This window comes from Orbicella faveolata, unplaced genomic scaffold (genome assembly GCF_042242905.1).
Source record: "Orbicella faveolata isolate gen_17 unplaced genomic scaffold, um_ofav_v1 contig_47, whole genome shotgun sequence".
NCBI classification, from domain to species: domain Eukaryota; kingdom Metazoa; phylum Cnidaria; class Anthozoa; order Scleractinia; family Merulinidae; genus Orbicella; species Orbicella faveolata.
The window spans coordinates 19682492-19702541 of NW_028301577.1; the positions used below are offsets into that span (position 1 = coordinate 19682492).

Genomic DNA, 20050 nt, shown 5'->3' on the forward strand with positions numbered 1-20050 from the left:
CAGTTTTGAGTTTGATTCATTTTTAAAACTACACAACTATTAAGCAGTGAAAGATATTTCTATACAAAAAAAATATATTACCTGGGTTAGCGCTAACCGGCTTTCGAACAACCCGGGCCAGATTTCAAACAATTAAAAAAAAATACTATTAAAGAAAGGATTACGACAACACTGAACAGTTACTACTATAAGAATAATAATAACAAAACACCAGCAAGGTAGCATGAATATTAGTGAAGATATCACAATAAAAAATCAAACAAAACTAATAAAAATATATTCACAGTGACAAAAATTTTAAATTTAAGATATCTTGATTTAATTTGAAGTGTTTGTATATTTTCCATCAATTATTCAAACAACAAGTAAATTAAAATTAATTTAGCTCCTTTACATGCATTTATTTTACAATGCTTCCCGAATTATAAAAATTGTTATCTTGGTAGACTTATCTGCCATTTTTGGCATCTCCACTGTCAATTTCAGTCCTTTTCAGGGACCCAATCGATTTGATGCTCTCCTGCCTCAGTCTGACAAAATATTCCAATACCATAATGAGTAGCGCATGCTAAGTTCCTTGGTAAGAACACGTCCTGTCAAATTTCACCAACTACTTGTCACGCTCCAGAAAACTTTGATGACCCCGACAGTTTATACAGTGAATCGATTCTTTTTTAGAAGGTTTTGTTGATCAGACCAACAGGAAATACACCCTCCAAACTTTCACTAGTTTCCACCTGACACATTACAAATGCCCAGAACGACATTTTCACAACGAAATACTAGAAATTGATACATCGATACCAGACACACTGGTCTCAGCCATTTTGATTCTCCCACCCATGCGCCGCTAACTGGTTTCCATGCTTCAAAGAGACGAGATATCTGTGCCACGAAAATTCGAGTTCTCTTGTTAAGTGTTCGGGTGATTTCAAATCACACGATAATAAATTACTGTCTTCAAATATTTCGGAAAGTATTAGTTTGGCATCTTGTTTTCTTTCTTGTTTTTTGTAAACGCCTGTCGGAGCAATGACACTCGCGTGAGCGCGAGTAGGTCGCGTGAGCTCGCGTACTTAGTCACGGGGCCAAACTAAGTCACGTGTTCCAAACTTTCGCCTGGGGGCTATGTTTTTTAAAGTGGCCGTTGTAGAGAGGTGAGGGTTAGTGGGAGGTGCTACTGTACTCGTGGTTCGCACATGTCGTACCGTTAATTTTGCTTAAAGGATTGATAGAGAAAAATTGACATTCTTCGCAATCTAGTGGGTTTACGGAGGCGGTTGAATACAGAGGTGAACAGGATTGCAGCTAGCCTGTGAATACTGTTGCCTCTGATACCATATAACCCAGCATACACTGAAAAGGTCATTTATTTTTTTCCCCAAGATCTGAACCTATTAGGGGAAGAAAAAAAACGCGCCGCAAAACTTGATGCTGGCATTTTCATGGTATTGCTTTTAACAGTTTCCTACAATCAAACACACAAGCAGTCATCCAGGAATTTGTCAGTTGAAATTTGCGTTCTGCATTTATAATGTTCGCAAGAGGATGAGCCGAAGTTTTTCGTGTCTTGTTGAATAACTAAACCTTAAACTCTTTGATAATGGTGGAATTTGGTGATCCACAGTTTTTGGGGACGGCTTGCCCTCTCCCACCCCTTCCACGTGCTGCGCAGACAGCCCCTCTCCCCACCTCTCCCCACCTCTCCTGCCCGTCTGCCAACCGCGTTTTCCCTCTGATCTTTGCGGGCGCAGTTCGTCTCCGCCATCGTGCACGTGTGTAAGGTAAATAGTGGAAAATTGTGTTTACCGTAATTTCAAAGGTTTGTCCAAAGGCTTGCATCAGTGGGTTGATGTTACCTGATCTGAGGCATAAGCTAAATTTCTTCACTTTTTCAGTTTTTTTTTTGTATGTTGAAGCCATATTGTGGAATGAGGAGATGTTTTGTTTGAAGACCTCCGGAGGAATGGACGCATAAGGTAAGCTTTTTAACTACCTCTAATATTTAACGGAGAGCTACCAGACTAGGTAATAAGACAGGACATGAACGTGACATTTGTGCCCATCAGAGATTATTCTGTGTTATCAGGGATAAATAAACCAACAAACCTTAAGCGCAGTATTTGTTGAGATGTCCCCATTAGAGATGTGTCTGTTTACATCAAGCTGATTAGGTAACTTTTAAGTTACCTAATAAAGCTGTAATATTTGACTTTTAAAATCAGAATCACTTGTCACTTGTTTCTCTGTTTGGATCTGCTACAGGTCGTATTTTGTACAGATTCTTAGTTCTTAGATAATTTATAAAGGGAAGCAAAAGAGGCTCTTGTTTGGATCATGTTGGTGTAATTGATTTGCAGACTGCAGACTGTAGACTACATTTAAAGCTAAGTGGCACTCCGGTTAGTCTGAATATCACTCAGGTTAGCCTGAATAGTTCTCACATTAGCCTGTTTACAGTGTTTATGGTTTGCTTTCAAAAATGGAAAGGGGAATGCAACATAACATAGTTGTATTATGCAGCTATCAATGTTATGCCTGGGGGGGAACCACGACTTTTTCATTGATCATGCTGCTCCAGTGAAAGGCAATGGGGAGGCTCTGCTCTCTTTATGTATAAAATTTATATACTAATAAAGCTGCGAAAGCAAGCTTCAATTTTACTTTGTTTTCTTTAATAATTTGCACTCAGCTGATGAATTCACAAACCCCAAAATATTACCACTCACTATTCTGGAGTCAACATGTACAGTCATTCTAGTTTTTCATAGAATCTTAAAATTTCAATTATGAACGTTAAAGTTTACCTTGGTTCTTTCTTCAAGTCATTATTGGCGCTCTTGCTGTAGTGTCAACAAAGTGCAGTACTCTTCAATGAATTTACAAAGATTTATCTTACCTTTTGTTCCTCCAGTTTATTGCAACTGGAAAGCGTGGTAAACATGCTCAAACTCCTGGGAATTCTGGGTACTTTCAAGATGGTGGAACACTCGTATCCAAGCTCCCCGCATTCAAAACGCCCCAGGGAGGGTACTTTGGGAATTTCTGGGTGGGGATGTGCCGCTGTGACCCTGGAACCCTTAGCCTATACCAGAGCTAGTTCAGCTGAATTTTGCTAACCTATACTAGAGTAAACTCCCCAAATCCCCCCATCTATTGACACTGTTGAGGCTGCTTTTTGTAAATTTAAACTTGCCGATTTGATATTTTTATATTTTTGAGTGGCAATTTCTGGTTTCCTTACTCTAGATAAAATCTTCAACCAACCAGTCAGTTTTGTGAAAAATGATACCCTATTCTAGACCCAAACGTTCTGATTTATATACCCTATCCCTGAGTAAACTGCTTGAAAACCATACCCTTCACAGCGGCACATACCCATATAGCCCATATATGGCAGTGTCCCCCCCAACCCTGGTCGCTTTCATCATTTTAACGTTGTTCAGACTTCCTGACCCTGGGGCCAGCATTTCTTAGCATTGTTCAAACTTCCCAATCCTGGGGCCAACATTTATGTTCAAAGTTTGCTAAAATTCCCCACATGGGGTGTGCACAGACATTCAAAGGACCCACCTCATCCCTTGGTCCCCCCTTGGGAATAACACTGATAACTGCATTAGTTAAAAATTCTGCAGTCTGCAGTCTGCAAATGTCATACATCATGATCATGTGTACCAAAGGCACCCACAGTAGAGTGTCAACCAGTGTATTATATTTGCAGACCCCAGTTGCAGACTATGCTTAGGCCTAAATAGTGCTCAGTTTAGCCTGGATAGTGCTCAGGTTAGCTTGTTTACAGTTAGCTTTCAGTAACAGAAATGGAAGTACAATATTTGGTTAAAAATCACCAGTCTGCAGTCTGCTGTCTACAGTCTGCAATCTGCAGATGTCATACACTGAGTGTCGAAGGATATCAGTGATCAACGTTCAATCAAAATTACCCTACAAGGGTTGGTACAGCTACATGCAGACTACTCTAAACTGTCGAAGAATTCAAAATGGCAGGAGCCAAAAGCTTCTTCTTGTTTTCAGTAACTTTACCCTTGTACGTGTTATTTCCCTCCTTAGCTTTTAGGACTTTGTTTGTCTAAACATCCAAATGCCATTTTCTCCTGAAGCAATATTCAACACAAGCTTGGTTTACATGTAGTTGCAGAACCAGCTAGAAAAGCAGACTTTTAGTGAAGAAGTGGTAAGTTCTCCGATCATTAAGCATCTTGATTAAGTTTACTATGATACAAATAAACTTTAGTAGATGTTTTAATTTTAGCAATAGGAATAAGCTTAACCCCAATTCTATATGGATTTATTTTAAAAGTCAGTGCTGTGGTCCAAGAAAAATTACTACGGGCCTAGAGGTGCCCAGCACTTCAGCTTATATGAAAAAAGTAAGTTTTTCCAGTCACCCAAAGGCAGAAGTTAGTCACCTGTGGCACCTGGGCACTTCTAGAGCACAGCCCTGGAAGTACACTTCGATGGCATGAAAAATATGAGCTAAAACTTTCCAAATGCACAGCTACTCAAACTGCAGGCAGAAGATCCAATACAAAACTAAAAATTTCTCAACAACAAACACTTTGTGCTTATGTCCTCGTCAATGCTTCAGGGGGTGTCTGGAAAACCCGAATTGCGCATAGCGAATAGTCGCGAATAGCAGATAGCGAATAGTCCCGAATAGTGCGAATAGTCTCAAATAGTACGAATTATGGCGAACAGTCGCGAAAAGTGGCGAATAGTGACAAATAGTCGTCAATAGTCACCACTTTAGATCTAATATCCTGTGCGAATTAATTATCCAAATAAGCAACAGAATTTCTGTGAATTTATTACCTTTTCTTCTCCGGAGTCAGGCTAGGGCTGTCCATCGCAGACATTAAGAAAACAGAAAACACGAGTATAACCTAATATAGAATATAGACGTAATTATGCTTTTGCAGTGGTTAAAACAGAGGAAATTACGTTTAGAAACACCTTTTGTCCTGTTAAGTGTCTGTGCTTTTTAGCGGGAAAATCCCATCCTATGTTGCTGTAAGGTTGACTGCGAGATACTGGGTACCCTATTTGCTACAATTTGCCACTATTTGCTACTGTTTGCCACTATTCGAGACTGTTCGCCACTATTCGCACTATTCGAGACTATTCGCACTATTCATACTCTTCACTATTCATTATTCAGGACTATTTGACGTTCACTTTTTTGCGACTATTCGCTATTCGCTATTCAGATTTTCCAGACACCCCTGCTTCAGGCAACAACCGTGTGATGACTTGATGACTCTAGTGACACTGCTGTCTGTTAGAGCTTAATAATGACTTTGTGTCAAAGAATCAACTTTTTCTAATTAATTTTTTTTTCATAAGGTCTCAACGTGGTCTATCTGAAAATTAAGAGAAATCTTGTTCTTTAAAATTGCCAATTTAACCCTTTGATACCAAACTTTTGCCAAAAATACCGCTTTTAACCATTTAGTCAGGTTTTTTGGCTGCCATGACACTAAATAAGCCTTGTAAGTTTTGCTAAGAAAGCTTTTTTTACCAAAAGGAGAGATTTTTCGAGGATTACGTACAAAATTGAGCAATATTTCAATTCCGGGCATGCACATGAGCCAAAATTTGAACTTTTTTTTGCCATTAACCGTTCTCAATTTTGTTTGTTGCCCCTTTCCTTTCTTTTTTTCTCGGCCCTTTTACTCTGGCTACCTTTTGCGTTGCATGTTTTTTCTGGCTGCCATGAAAAGTTGGATGTTAATTATGGGCGAAGCTTAGAAATGGACCTTGATCAATCATAGGTGTAGTGGACAATTCCACTGTTTTTGCACCAAAACTGATAAGTTAAACGTTGCTTTTCGATTTTGACTTACATAATTTAGGTTATATGGACACCTGAAGCAAAACTGTCAATGGTTAAAGTTCTATTGGTTCTAAAGTTAAATAGATCAGTCAGGGGGTTATGAGACAATACTAAAACAAACATTGAGTTCCCAGGGTAATAATATTATAATTGTTAAATGGGAATTGGCTGAACCAGATGGCTATGTTTTTTTAGGTCCACACTTGTGTGCTTCAATTTAACTTGATATATTAGGCAGATGAATCAGTTTGACCTTATAAACTAATGTTGTTTTTTGTTTGATCAAGCGATCTGTAACACTGGGAAGATAAGAGGAGAGGGATTGGGACTTACATGAAGACCCCTAACAATTTCTGGAGACTCATATTACGCATCGTATCTTAACGATCACTGAGCTGGACTATCAGACAGCAGTATGGTAAGTGCACATGTTGGCCTGTGATCACAGAGGTTACTGGGAACATTTCAGTTCTAGATGTACAACATGACAAAAGAGATTAGTCTAACATCAGAGTCACACTAACAAGATATTATCTAAGAAACTTGTTTAGGAACTTGGACGTTTTGCATGTACCAAATGGACCTTTTGAACAAGAAATACGTGTATAATGAAAGAACTGGCCCAGATTGGGATTGGTTTCTCCCATGCAAATTCTCTTTCTGAATGTTTTGATTGGTGAAGCAAAGAATTGGTCCCACACACACACACACAAAAAAAAAAACAAACAAACAAGTTACATGATAAGACTCCTTTTTTGGGGCCTGGACTGTCCGCATGTGCTGAATGGATCTTGAGCTTTGTACAAGAAATGGGTGTAAGAACTGACCTGTAAAAGGGTGGTTCCACGCAGCAAATTCTCCTCCTGAGTTTTTTGATCTGTGAGGCAGAGACTTAGTCCCACAAAAAAGGTGAAAAATTAGGGTTTGTTTTAGAACCTGGGCTGTCTTCATAGGCTGAATGGATCTTGAGCTTTGAACAAGAGATGGGTGTAAGAACTGACTTGTAAAAGGGTTGGTTCCACCTAGCAAATTCTCTTGGACCTCACTTTCTTGATCTGTGACGTAGAGACTTGGTCCCACAAGAAAGGTGAAAAATTAGGGCTTGTTTTGGAACCTGGACTGTCTTCATATGCTGAATGGATCTTGAGCTTTGAACAAGAGATGGGTGTAAGAACCAACTTGTAAAAGGGTTGGTTCCACCTAGCAAATTCTCATGGACCTCACTTTCTTGATCTGTGACGTAGAGACTTGGTCCCACAAAAAAGGTGAAAAATGAGAACTTGTTTCGGAACCTGGACTGTCTGCATGTGCTGAATGGATCAGTTGAGCTTTGTACAAGAGATATCTTGGGTAAAAGAACTGACCTGTAAAAGGGTTGCTTCCACCCAGCAAATTCTCTTCCTGAGTTTCGTGATCTGTGAGGCCCAGACTTGGTCCCATAAGAAACAGGTGAAAAATAAGAACTTGTATTGGAGCCTGGACTGTCTTCATGGGCTGAATGGATCTTGAGCTTTGCACAGGAGATGGGTGTAAAGACTGACCTGTAAAAGGGTTGGTTCCACCCAGCAAATTCTCTTCCTGAGTTTCTTGATCTGTGATGCAAAGACTTGGTCCCACAAAAAAAGATACAAAATAAGGACTTGTTTTGGAACCTGGATTAGCGAATGGATTTGGGCTTTTTACAAGAGATGGGTGTATGAACTGACTTGTAAAAGGGTTGCTTCCACCCAGCAAATTCAGATTCTGTGAAGAGCCCAAAGATCGTCTACGTAGGAGGTTAGAACAGAAATATAGTTACCCATTTATACTCCTAGGCTGAGACAGCCGCTTTCTGAGAGTAAAGTGTCTTACCAGAGTACACTGGCCAGGTTCCTTGGGTTAGGAACCAGTTAGCACACCATGCCAGCCATAGATCCTCTGCGTAAATGGCGCCTAAATTTGAATGAGAATAGTTCATACATCCTTAACCTCGTACTCATGTTTCAAGACAAAGGATTTTTTTACATGAATGTGAGGCTAAGGATGTATAAGTATTCTTATTATATGGCTAGCTCCGTGAGCGGGCAAGATGAATCAAATCCTGCGCTGTGATTGGCTACCCGAGCGGGCAAGATGGAGCTATCTTGCCCGCTCGGGACTACCCGCCGTGTCCCGCAAGAAAAACCTTCCAGAAAGCCATATAATAAATCCTTTATTGATCAAGCTTGTTCGGTCAAGATGGCTGTATATTGGCCTCGTTCTTTTTTTGCGTGTTTTTGGACCTCGACTCCGTCTCGGTCCATAAACACGCAAAAAAAGAACTTGGTCAATATCCAGCCATCTTGACCTCACACTTGGTCAATAACCCATACTTATTTAAATGTAGGCGCCATTTATCCAAAGGGTCTATTAATCATTTGATCATAATCTTTCTGGTCTTTCTCTTTTTCAGGTGGAGACAAATCAGGACAAAGCAAAAAGAGGATGAACACATTCACCATCATTCAAGATGGATGATTTTATCGCAGTCCAGGAGCCAGGTAAACACGTGTCCTTATGCACAAAACGTAAGCTGGCTCAGGTTCTCAATTATCCTCCTGAAGTTGATCTCAATTTTGAAAGGGGTACAAACAGTAAACAAGCGCGTCCATTGAAAAAAGAAAAAAATAAAGAAAAATATAAAAAGGAAAGAAAAAGGAAAAAATGAAGGTCCGAGCTGTATTTGAACCTGTGACCGTCGTGAATTCCGGATTGAATAGCGACAGTGATCCCCACTACACCACGCAGTACACATCTGAATGTCGACACAAATAATGCCTCAAATATCACAGCTTCTACCTATTTAGCATTTGAATGCTGCAAGATTTTTTGTGAATATGTCATTGATATCTTGAAAGTTTTAAATTCAGAACCAAGGATAAATTTTGGCCTAAATTATGCGTTTGCAATGTAACAAAATTTTGCGCCTTTTAAAAAGTACGATTGGAAATGGTTCCTGGTCGTCGCCTTTCGTGACACTTCCGATCGTTTATCGACATGACGGTGACTATGTTATAGACACGTAAGCGCATGAGAGATTCGGGGCACCCGACAGTGTAAACGACAGAATCAAACTATTGTCAGTACGTGGAGGGGAACTTTTTTTTAAAGAAGAGACTTTTCTTCGGGAGCGTTTCAGTTACTTTTGGTGGGGGTGGGGGATGGGGGGATTGGGGGAGCATCCTTTCTCAGAGGATTTGTTTAAAGTGCCCCTATGATCAAATTCTCCTTATCGATTTTTTTTTACATTTTTTAACACAATAGGTCTTTCCCAGATATGTTGCCATATTTCAATCTATTACGAACATTAGATCTCACGTTTTTGGACCTTCATTTCCGAGAATTTACGGCCGCCATTAATTTTCCTTGTTCCAAGTCTTGGTCGAGAATTTGAGTAAATGACGTCATTTACTCAAAAATACCACACGGGTTAAAATTATGATAACAAGTAGTAGAATTCTACTAGCATACTAATGCAAATGCTGCAATCTGATTGGCTAAGCTACTATTATAGTATACAACAACAACAACAACTTTATTACGACTTGCATATTTACAATTTGACAGAAATATATACACATTAAGTTAAAAAAGCTTGACAACAGTAACAGCGCAAGCCCGCGGATAACCTGGGCTAATCTAGGCGGGCCACATCTATATTTATATTAGACCATTAATGAATAAAATAAGATTGTTATGCAGCTACTTATAGAAGGATTTACAAAACCGTTTAATACAAGTACATTTGCATATTTTGATTGACGCTAGGAGCTATGATTTACTAGAGATAAACTAAACTATGGGTTGAAATTAATCAGGAACTAAATTTAAGAACTTGGGTCAGGGTGTCGACTTCAACATAGTCATCCCTATCTGAAAGAGTCTCAAATAAAAATCTACGAATTTTTTTTCTTAAAGATTGGTTTAGATAAATCTCTCCAGTCTGGAGAAATTTGAATCCATAATATCGCTCCAGTTCTCGAAAAAGAGCGTTTGAAAATTTCCGACTTAACTTCTTTCGGAAGATAATTCCCTTTTGCGTCATGCCTTGTGTTGTACCCATGAATTTCATTTGACCTAGTGAAAAGAGCTCTGATAGGCGAAGGGGCTAATTTTTTCCAAATATCAAGCATGAGATTCACAATCGCGTCAAAATATATCATATTTACAGGTAAAATCTTTGATTGAATGAAAAGAGGAACAGAGCATCACTTGGCGCAAAATAAATCAGTCGAAGAGCTCATTTTTGGAGAACAAGTAGTTTGCCAATGTACGACTTGGCTGCGCGACCCCATACACAAATCCCATAGGATAAATATGGCGGAATAAGCGAGCGATAAATCATTAAAAGAGTTTCAGCTGGAACAGTGTCTTAGTCTGGCTAGAATTCCAATAGTCTTACTTATTTTCAATGAGATAAAGTCGATATGGTGCTTCCACTTTAGGTTACAATCAATAAGAATTCCCAGAAATTTCACAAAATCTTTACGATCTAGAGAGCAGAACTTATTGGCACTGTTATCATACATTTTGATACTAATTTCCTTATTAATCTTCTACGGGCTCGGACAAGAGATAACAAATTGGATTTGTTGATATTTAGAGTGAGCTTATTTACAATTAACCACTCTGAAACTTTACTCAACTCTGAGTTAACTACTTGTTCAAGTAGTTTTAAATTTTGGGAGCAAATAGGATAGTGGTGTCGTCCGCAAAAAAGAAAGAAATTTAATTTATCACAAGATTTATGAATATCATTAATATAAATAAAAAATAAGAGAGGACCCAACACAGATCCCTGGGGGACACCACAAGGATTTAGTTCTTTAGGGACCGTTCATTTTTTATGAGGGAGGGGGGGCTGGTGGGATTTGGGAAGCACCATTTAAAAATCGCATGACCCCCCCTCAGCTTACCAATTTTTTCACATGGCCCTCCCTTATAGCGGTCATTTTTTGGGATGACCCCCCCCCCCCAAAAAAAAAAAATTGAACAAAAAATATTTAGATTTCAACTTTTTTAATATTTCTCTATTATTCCCCTACTTCACATTATTGTGCTCACCATGAAGACAATATTTACAAACCCTATACTACAGAGAGCTGTTGTTTAAAAAACAAATCAAAAGAAAGAGAAGTCAATTTCGGATCTCCTAGTTATGGCTCGCCCTGAGCGTGTGGCATTTGGCCTCTCATTGGCATCTTCCTCATCTGAATTGATGAATGCAAGAATGACGTCACTTGAGTCATCTTCTCCCCCAGAGTCAATGGCATCACTGTCATACTCATCGTTGTCACTTTCATCCGTTTCACTGCTGTCAGCACTTGCCCTGTTGTCATTTTGTGTCAATGTCCTGGCATTTCTCAGTGTTGGTTGGCCAGTTCTGAGAGGACTCTTCTGCTGCAAGCATGAATGTCTTACAATTGCCTTTACTTTCTCACTCTTGCTGCTTTTCCAATGCGCAAAATTCCAAAATGCGCAATAATGGCGAAAGCGACGAGTCGTTTAAGAAAAGGTTTACAGCTGAACGATCCAGGCAGTTTGACATCTTACAAGCAAAAGAAGCAATCTTTCTAAGTGCGGATGGCTGTTCAGAAAGGGCGAGTGAGTTTTCCATACCAGGGTACCAGTTGAAGCCCAGTGACGGAAGAAAACTGAACTTCTCCATCAAAGAGCACAGAGTAATGGTGGAAAAGTTGAATGTCATATTGAAAGATGTAAAGGAACACGATTCCACACTCTTTCAGTCCAATGGGCTTGCTTTAAAGCAGGGCGAACAATTTGCCCACAGTTTTAATGTAAAACAGATCAAATGTATAGAAGCTAAGTTGACGAAGGTCACGCAGGACATGGAAGCACTAGAAAATAAGAAGAGCAATTATAACAGCATATTCAAGGGCATACTCAAACAGCACATCAACAAAAGGAGAAGGAAAAAAGAAAACCGCAGAAAGCCAAATGAAAGAAAGAGGAAGCGCACTGAAAACAACGTCCAACGAGTTTATGGAATCTGTGTTGGAAACCCGCTAGGAAATGATCTTCCACAATGCCTTGTGTACCCTCCTAGAACGGCCGTCCCGGAAGAGTGTATTAAAGTTGAGGATGTTGCCACGTCGTTATTTAGAAGAAATGGGCCATACATCGCACAGCTCTTGGAAGGGAATTATTTCACCAATGCTGCAAGAAGCAGAATCATCACAAACCTTGAGCAGGAAGTCAGAGATTATGTTTACACCTTCGTGTACCCTGAAGAGTACACTCTGACGGAAAGCATTGCTGCTTCTTGCAACATTGGTGAAAGAGACTCCCATAGTAGCACAAGCGACGACGAAGAACTTGACAACACCGAAGATGAAGATGAGTGCCAGTGAAAGTTGCATTCGAAAATAACAGTGTTAAATACTTCTTTTCAGTAGCTACAAATGCTTTTTGTCGCCAAACGTTTTTTTAAAGCAAAAGGAAAGTTTGTAATAAATTTGTATCCTGCCTTCTATGTTTATTCTATAGCAATTTTTTTGATGTTCAAACATTATACCATTTTAAAGTTTTGCTAAAATATTTCACGTGACCCCCCCTTTTTCCCTTATTTTTTTGGGATGGCCCCCCCTCGAAAGCCATTTTTTTTCGCATGGCCCCCCCCCCAAATCCCACCAGACCCCCCTACCTTATAAAAAATGAACGGTCCCTAAAATAGGTGAGACATGCTCATCGATTTGGGTTACTTGGGATCTTCCCTTAAGATAGGATGAGAACCATTCCAGTGTAATTCCTCAGATTCCATAGCGGTACAACTTATCTAAAAGAATTTCATGATCAACCGTGTCAAACGCCTTTTTCAGATCGATAAACACTCCAGTAAAGAACATCCCATTGTCCATGTTGTTTTGGAACCTATTTACTATATCAATTAATGCATGCTGTGTGGAGTGTTTCTCTCTAAACCCGTACTGTGTCTCATAAAACAGACCATTTATCTCAAAGAACGATTTTAAACGCTTGTACATCAGTATTTCAAGGATTCTGTTGAATATAGAGAGCAGCGATATAGGACGATAATTATTGGGGTCGGTATCCTGACCACTTTTGAAGACAGGGACCACTGTAGCTAGCTTTAATTTACTAGGAAAGGTTCCCTCAAGGATCGAAGCATTCATTATTTCCATTAGTGGTTGACTAATAAAACATTTTCCAACTTATAAAATACTAACAGGGCACGAGTAAACTCCATGTGACTTGCTCGAAGGTAACAGCGATATCTCCGATTCTACTCCACCAAGAGTGACAGGATCGAAATAAAAGGTCTTTGGATTATTAACAAGAAATTCCGAAAAATGGCGTTCTGAGTGGGGTAGCTTAGCAGCTAAAGCTGCTCCACATGAAGCAAAGTATTTGTTCAGGATGGAAGGTAATTCCTTCTAATCGTAGATTAAACGACCGCTGCTTTCATCCTGTAAGGCAGGGATTTTTTTCATTTTTTTCCTTCCGCGATTAATGGGTTCACTTATACCTGCCCAGGTCTTTTTCATGCTGGAAATATTCCATTGAAAATAGTTATGAAAATATTGTTTCTTACTTAGTCTAATTAGAGTTGTAATTTTATTTCTATATAGTCTATATTGATCTTTAAAGTTAGAATGGTATAGTCTGTTCTTAATTTTGATTGATTTCCTTTTACCCTTGGTAATCCATGGTTTAGAAAGTTGTCTTGCTCTGCGTTTTGAGACAGTTTTAAAAGGCACGTGGGTGTTAACTACCTTGTCGAGTTTGTTGTAAAATTTTGAAAACAATTTATCGGTGTTCATATTTGGTGGAGAAATTATTTCATTCCAGTTAATATTTGAGACCTCCGCTAAAAATTTAACCTCCGAAAAGTGCGAAAAATCACGGACTTTTTGAAATCCGTTAACACTCCTTTTCATTAGGTTATTTGACATTACACACAACTGCGAAAAGTGATCACTGATATCTGAAATTATATTACCACAGGATAAGAGATTGGTTGTATTATTTACAAGTATGTTATCAATTAGGGTAGTGGAATTTCCGTAAACTCGTGTAGGTTTATCTATTAAGGGGATAAAAGAATAGCTCTGTAACGAGAGTAGAAAATTATGCGCATAATTGCAGCTTTCAGATTTGAGGAGGTCGATGTTGAAGTCGCCAGCTATGTAAACAGTTTTGTCACAGGCATTAAACCGTTCAACCGTTTCATTAAAATAAGAAAGAAAACTCTCCGGAGAATTGTGTTGTCTATACAATACGCCACAAATAACATTCTTTTTGTTTGGAACAAGAATTTCAATCCATAACGCCTGGAACGCCGGATAAGACGTTCTTTCAACTACGGTATAATCAAGATTCTCACTGATATAAATTCCCACACCTCCAGCAGACAGAGGTGTCGGGACATACTCAAAAACATAGCCACTAATGTTTGGATTAAAATCAATTTCCTTGAAATTCGTTATTCTGGTTTCAGTTAATGCAATTATACTGAACTGAAAATCTAATTCGCTAAGCAAGTGAGTTTGGAGACTTAAAAGATTTTTTTTTAAGCTCCTAATAGTATTGTGGAAAATAGAGAACTCGCCATTTTTACAATGAGAGCTATGCAAAGAGCATTTGTGGTTATAAAAACTATTTGGGGAGTAATACAAACTTCGAATGTGTTGATTGAGGATGTTAGAATCGGGGTTGATCGAAGTATCTATGCCTGTATTTAGAGAGAAAAGGTCGAGATCATATATACTGTGCAATTTCTCAAGTATTAGGTGTGCGAGAGATTGAAGCACTGTTATTGAACAGGCCATGGGCGACAGCAATATTTACACCATAATAAGGTAATTCGCGAAAAATGGTTTCTGTTCACATTAATTTTCCTAGAGACTTGTCGATCAGAAGCCAGCATTAAAGGATAACAGACACCTTATTGGAGTGTCAGCCATTAGAGTGCAGTAGCTGTCGATCGTCCACGAAATGCAACTTTTTTTTATCGTTTTAACGAAGTTTTGGAAGAAAGTTTAGATGTAAATAGATAAATAAATTCCTGAGACGACTGAAAAAAAGGAAATTGACGGTTTCTTGAGTTTAAAAACTTGAAATTATTGAAAAACCGAGGGCAATTCAATACGTGCGATTTTGTTAAAGCCTGAAGTTCAATAATGCGGAGAAAAATAATTGGAAACCGTTATTTGCGTTAATTTCAGTTAGGATTCTACTACAACAATTAGATTATTCGCTCTCGATTTCTATCAGGTGATAGTTATCACCTCATAGAAATCCCGAGCTCATAATCTAATTGTTAATTAGTGTAGAAAAATTGCACGAATATAAGAGCCAAAGTTTTTGTTATTCTTTATGGGAATTGCTGTACTAATCTTTATTATAATTTCAACCCGTGCGGTATTTTTGAGAAAATGACGTCATGTACTCCAATTCTCAACCAATACTTGGAGAAAGGAAAGTTAATTGCGGCCGAAAATTCTCGGACGTAAAGGTCCAAAAAACGTGAGTTCTGATGTTCGTAATAAATTGAGATTTGGCAACATAATTAGGACAGACCTATTGTGTACGAAAATGGATGTCGAGAATTTGATCATAGGGGCACTTGAATCTGCTGTGTGTATTTCAGCAGATCTTTGCACCCTTCATCATTTCTTTTTCTGGCTGGTGGAGTTCGTGAAACATGTATTTTACTGAGAGCTTAGGGACCTTTTTTTGTAGTCACGTGACAATCTAGACGTGATTGGTACCACTGCGTCGTCTTTCAAAACTTATCTTCACTGTTAGTCTTGCTGCGATTTCATTTTACCTTGGTGAAAGAATTAAATGTTTGTTCAATATGTCTTGACGAGAATATTTATACTTGGAAGTTAGGTGGAGAAATTAATTAGTTAAACAAGAACATGCTATTTTAGGCTTTGCTTATATCTTTTCCCGTGCTTTAACTGAAGTTTTAAGCGGTCAAAACAGTGAACAGGCGCATCCAAAAACAAAACAAGAAGGCAAAAAAGAAAAGTTCCGAGCCGTAACCGAACCTGTGTTCATCTAGACTGTGGAGCGGGAATGAATCCACAAAACTGAATCAAATAGCGTTTGTTTGTTTTTCATTTCGTTTTGTTTAGCTTTGTTTTGGTTCCTTTTATTACTGCAAGGTAGTTTTCATAATGTTGTTTAGGTATGAGGAAACCGTAAAAATTGTGCTCAGAATTTAAATTCATTGACAAATTTTGCCTTAATTACTGCGTGTGTGTTGACAAAATTTTGCGCCTATTCAAAAGGTACGATCAGAAAAAAAATTCGTCCTAGCTTTTCATGAAGCGTTCAATTCACATATCTTGAAAATTATAAACGTTAGACAAATCAAACGAACGTGGTGTTTAGTTCAAATCGCATGACAGTTATCAAGTCACATCTAGCCAAAATGACATCATACATCTTCAATCCGCCATCTTGGATTACTGGTATTTTTGAAAAAAAAGGAAAGAAAATGTAAGGCTTCAAAATGGCTTCAAAATGGCTTCAAAATGAAAAAGAAAACCAACATTAGCTACGAGACTTTCTGTCGAAAGTTCCTCCGGCCGATCATGGATCTTAAGCTTGACAAACAGTTAGTACTTAACGTGTTCACTAAACGTGTTCACAAACTGAAACAATGTACAAATCTAATACTACATGACAAAAACTATACACCCTTTGTCTCATTACTCGTCCACAAAATGAGGGGAGGGGAGGGTGGCGCTTATTCGAGGGGGGGGGGGGGGGCGCTTATTTTAAATTTCGGCCGATAGGAGGGACGCTTATTCGAAGGCGGCGCTTATTCGAGGGGGCGCTAACTCGAGGATTTACGGTATTTAATGAATTTTTAACATTAAGAAGTATTTACCAAATGGTGCTTAAGGTGGCTGAACACAGTTTTTGATACTTGTATTTCATTCACCTTTTTCTCTAAAGCCCTGGATCCCTCAGTCGTCAGAAATGGCAACAAGCTAGGTAACAACACAAAATTTGGTTTTTTGATGGTTAAGCTGACGTATGTGCCGTTGCCATGGCAACATGAATAAATATAAACAGGCCTTTAAAATCGGTTTTGTTTATTTGCAAAAAGTCTAGTCATTAGATTTTCTTTATAATTTGCATACAACAAGCTTGTAACGATTCTCACAAGTTAACATCATTTTGCTAATAATTTAACAGAGAGATCTTTAATTATCCCTTGTTGAAGGTTCACTGGAATATCTAGAATTTCCTTTGTTAAAGTTCAATTATTTTCAATGCTCCAGTTACTTATTTTCTAAAGTATTTTCGTGCCAAATTTCGTGAAATTCTAATGAGTGGTTCTCGAAAAATAGGCGTATTTCCGAGAGTGCAATTTTCATTCAATCGCAATTTTTTGACTTACTACGCATGCGCTGAATTTAACTGGGTTCTTTCGCTAAGAAAGAAAAAGCTGAGAATTGCTGGGTTCTTTGCATCGTTACCTTTTCTAACATATCTTTGTAATAAAAGACTTAAGCCATCAATACGCTGCGTTCAATTATAGAGAAAAATAGCACAGATACTGCGGGTGTTGAGTAAATAAAATGATCGCTCTGTTGACGGCATGTTTGTTTTTTGCAATCCTTGTGCGCGCGCGAAAACTGTGTTCGTTCACGTTAAAGGAGCTGTGTCACGAATCTGAGCCAAATTTTGACATTCGAAAAATGGCCGCCAAATTGAGTGAAATATAAAAACAACCATTTAAAAACAGTGAAGAAATGATGTAGCAACATTACAATATAAGAACGCTGTTTTAAAGGCCTATGGAACTGTGCCTTCGAAAGAAAATTTCTCAAGTTTTCAAAAACCTATATTGAAACGGATTGCGATATGGGTTTTTGGAAAACTGTTAGACATGAACAGTTTTTAAACTTAACCTCGTTTGTTTGTCACCTTTAATTATAACGCCTAGGAATTTGTTTGTAATGAAGCTATGGTTTTGTCAGTTAGATCTATAGCGTTTAGATCTATAGTGTTTCATAGCGAGTATTTGGCTAAACGAAATAATATAGACCAAACTCAACTGTGACACAGTCCCTTTTGTGTGTCATCTTTTGTTTGTCCGTAATGAAACGACAAATTATTCGTAAAATAGTGATAGGCAATATTGCTGTAACTGAATTCTGAGAAACTGTTTTTATTTATTCCAGGTAGGACGGTTTTTCAGTCACGAAGAGCAACTGAGGCCTGGGTAGACTGTTAATAACCTCAAGATGAATTGATCATACACCATGGTGACGCCTGAGAGTGACTAGCCGATAGGTTTTATATGTCTACCGAATAGTGTATGTACCGGTGACAGGTTAGATATCTCTTACTTCTAAGAAATAGTTTTTGGAATTGGACTGTGTGGCAAACAGTATTTTAGTGGAGTCATGACACTATAGTCGAATTACCTACCAAAAGAAGGAAACTTGGAAACCGTAAGGGGAAAAACCCGGCTGGCTACCTCAAAGAAAAAAACATAGGCTTTCATTTTAGCCTGGTGAAAACTCGCAGGATAAAATTAGTGTCGAATATTTTTTTTCCTGCGGTGCAAGTTTCAATGGCTCCTTGTGAAACAAAAACGAAAATTTCAATTTTCTTTACTTCACTATTCCCAATCGAGTAGGGACAAAAATTGCTCCTGTGCCGATGAATTTATTTGGTTTGTAAGCCGCGGCAATGAAAAGGATGACGCATTTCCTCACCAAAAGTTAATGTTTACGATCTGGAATATCCGCGAAGTTCAGTCACTCAAATTGTTTATTCCAAAAACAATGCAAATGGTTATTTTATCGAATGTCATTCTGTGATCATTATAATTTACATGTTACTGTTGTTGTTTACGTACAGCGCGGCTAGGTTAAAACTCGTCAATCTTTTGTAGTTACTTTGTGTAGCAAATCGCGAATAGAAGTTTCTAAGTTTATTTAGACTTAGTGGCAGTTATATGTTGAAAGAACTTTTAAATCTTCTTCAAGTCTATTAATTATTCGTGAACTTTGTAGTTGTCGAAGGAAAACAGCGGCGGTATGTAATTGTTTTATATTTCTCAAAGGTTTAGTAATATAACTCTGTCGCCGGTCATTAGTTCATAATCTAGTTCCACATATTGTGATTATCGCGGTAACTCAAGAAAGTTGTAGCTGTTAGAGGAAAATAACACAGGGTTCGTAAATGAAGGTTTTATTACGATCATAACATCTTCAGAATATGGCGGACGTAAGAAGACGAAGAGTTAGGGACTTAGCGTGTACGTGTACACTGTTGTTTATTGAACGTGAAAGATTTGTACTGTAATATTAATCTTTATTGGTTTTTGTCTGTTGTAGTATTACAAAATAAATTGACTTAATCATGTTACAAACTTGTGTCAGTTTACTGAAAACCATGCTTACAAGGCTCTTTTGCAGATGCCGTACAAATGACGAGTACCAATCAAGAAAATTTTCAATCTTGGAAGGAAGGCAAAAATTGATGTGGAACACAGCCACCTCCCCGCCACCACCACTAACTAGCATTTCTTTTATACTTATAGCAAGAGTTTGGTCCACCCATCCTTGTGGTACAGTAGCGTCTAATACACATGCGTACTAGGTGAGTGTCCCAATTACAAGAAACCTAATGTACTGTATGTCGTGACTGTAAGTAACTGATAACTTCGTGTCGGTTTGAAACGAAGTTCTAACTTCGGATTTCCCGACACGGAGGCATCAGTTACTTGTAAGTCGTGACTGTAGGTAACTAATACCTTCGTGTCGGGTAACCCGAAAAAACGTCGGATTCCCCAACACGAAGTTATCGGTTACTTACAGTCACGACTTACAAGTAACTAATGTCTCCGTGTCGGGAAACCCGAAGTTTGAACTTCGGCTTAAACCGACACGAATTTATCAGTTACTTACAGTCACGACGTACAGTACAATAGGTTTCTTGTAACTGGGACACTCCCCTAGTGCGCATGCGTATTGGAGGCTACTGTACCACAAGGATGGGTGGACCAAACTCCTGCTATAAGTATAAAAGAAATGCTAGTTAGTGGTGGTGGCGGGGTGGTGGCGGTGTTCCACATCAATTTTTGCCTTCTTCCCAAGGTTGACAATTTTCCTTTGGCCACTTCTTAAAACTTGTCATTTTCAAGGCATCTGAAAGAAAGAGGTC

At 38.5% G+C, this 20050-nt stretch overlaps 1 long non-coding RNA gene across 1 annotated transcript; it reads left to right on the forward strand.

The window, feature by feature from the left end:
* The first annotated feature begins 1759 nt into the window (after positions 1–1759).
* Positions 1760–19256, forward strand: LOC149097494 (uncharacterized). The gene is made up of 6 exons (XR_016204133.1): positions 1760–1822; positions 1899–1979; positions 4069–4192; positions 6139–6269; positions 8283–8370; positions 18058–19256. It is a non-coding gene; the product is annotated as an uncharacterized LOC149097494 (long non-coding RNA).
* Positions 19257–20050: the final 794 nt, after the last annotated feature.